This window comes from Octopus sinensis, linkage group LG9 (assembly GCF_006345805.1).
Source record: "Octopus sinensis linkage group LG9, ASM634580v1, whole genome shotgun sequence".
NCBI lineage: Eukaryota > Metazoa > Mollusca > Cephalopoda > Octopoda > Octopodidae > Octopus > Octopus sinensis.
The window spans coordinates 8,352,520-8,355,019 of record NC_043005.1 but is presented as its reverse complement, the minus strand read 5'-3'; positions in this window follow the sequence as shown (position 1 = coordinate 8,355,019).

Below are 2,500 nucleotides of genomic sequence, written 5' to 3'. Positions count from 1 at the left end.
ATATATATATGTAGGCGTGTATATATATATATATATATATGTAGGTGCGTATGTTTATATTCAATTCTATGCATAAAAATACAATATGTAAATAATATATATGCATAATATATATAATATATAATATAATATGTATGCGTATGTTTATATTCAATTCTATATAAAAATATCAATATGTAAATAAGTATATGCATATATATCTATATATATATATATATATTATATATATATATATATATTAATATATATATAATATGTAGGTACGAGTATTATATCATTCTATGCATAAAATATACATAAGTAAATAGGTATATATGCATATATATAAAATAAATTATATATAATATATATTATATATAATATATATATATATATATATATTATATCTATATATGCATATATACTTATGTACATATTGTATATTATGCATAGAATTGAATATAAACATACGCACCTACATTATATATATAATGTATATATGGGCCTTGAGCTCAGAGTAGAAAAGAATATATATATAAATATATTAATGTATATGTGTACTTACACATTTGCATATTATAAGTTTTATATTTAGTATTGAATACACAAACAGACACGCATATATACATACATATATATACACACATACATACATACATACATATCTATGTGTGTGTGTGTGTTTGTGTGTGTGTGTGTGTAGTCGTGCGTTCTGTTGTACTGTCGTAAATACAGGAACTAGAACTCAATACACGAATGTCGTGCGAATATTATTCATTTAATGGATTGTGCATGTGGATTCGAGCTATAAACGTAGTAAAAAGAGATTCATAACTTCTTTCATCATGTACTGCTTTCAGCCAAGGGCTAAGGCCTTGCTGGAGCATCGCCTTTGAGTCTGTTTAGGTTTCTTTTATGTACTGTTTTTGGTGAAGAAATGAGTTGAACGGGGCCGGGATCTTTTCTGTTTGCCTGTAGCCTTGGAAACTTCAAATTTTCTTGAAAATTTAAAAATTTGGTGTATTAATGTAGTTTTTTAAGCTGAATCTCAGGAAATATTTCACATTTCTCAGAAAAAAATTTCAAAAAAGGTTATAGACGGCTAAATTTTTATAATTTTCTCCTAGTCAGAAAACAGGATTTGGAAGCTGTCATTTTGCGCGTGACATCGCGAGTTTTCAACATTCTGAAAATAGCACGTGTTTTAGTACGAAACTGCAAATAAATCATCTCCTGCTTTACGCACGACACATACCCCCTCACAACATTTTTTTTATTTTTTCGAATTTTCAAAATATTTTTGCGAATTTGTATTCTACACTCTGGAATACATACAAAAGTTAAATAAAATGCGGTTAGGGCAAGAGTGGTTAGAAAAAACAGTTCTTGATACTCTTTACTCTTTACTCTTTTACTTGTTTCAGTCATTTGACTGCGGCCATGCTGGAGCACCGCCTTATATCGAGCAACTCGACCCCGGGACTTATTCTTTTGTAAGCCCAGTACTTATTCTATCGGTCTCTTTTGCCGAACCGCTAAGAAACGGGGACATAAACACACCAGCATCGGTTGTCAAGCAATGCTAGGGAGACAATCACAGACACACAAACACACACACGCATATATATATATACATATATACGACGGGCTTCTTTCAGTTTCCGTCTACCAAATCCACTCACAAGGCTTTGGTCGGCCCGAGGCTATAGCAGAAGACACTTGCCCAAGGTGCCACGCAGTGGGACTGAACCAGGAACCATGTGGTTGGTAAACAAGCTACTTACCACACAGCCACTCCTGCGCCTATACTGTATAATATATTTTTAAAATTAGTAGAGGTGGCTTTTGAGGGGGATAATTTTTATTTTAATGATAATGTTTACAGTTACTCTAATGAGTTTCGAGCATTTCGATAGCCGTTTCAATCTGAAATTCTGTGGTTTAGAAAGTTGCTTATATAGAAAAAATCTATTATTTGGAAAACGATGATTTCCAAAGGTGACGGGTGACATTAACGGTTTAGTTGTTGTACTGATATGACCGTTTGCTAAAAAGAGACCATTGTCTCATGTAGTGTGACACACACACTCATACAAACATACATGCACACAAAAAAATACATGCATATTGACACACATATATATATATAATACTTAGCACGCCGGGCGAAATGCGTAGCCGTATTTCGTCTGTCGTTACGTTCCGAGTTCAAATTCTGCCGAGGTCGACTTTGCCTTTCATCCTTTCGGGGTCGATAAATTAAGTACCAGTTACGCACTGGAGTCGATGTAATCGACGTAATCCCTTTGTCTGTCCTTGTTTGTCCCCTCTGTGTTTAGCCCCTTGTGGGTAGTAAAAGAAATATATATATATAATATATATATATATATTTATATGTATATACACACTATATATATATATATATATATATATATATATATATACATACATACATACATACATATATATATATAACATATATACATATCTATATATATTTATATTCTATATATATATATAT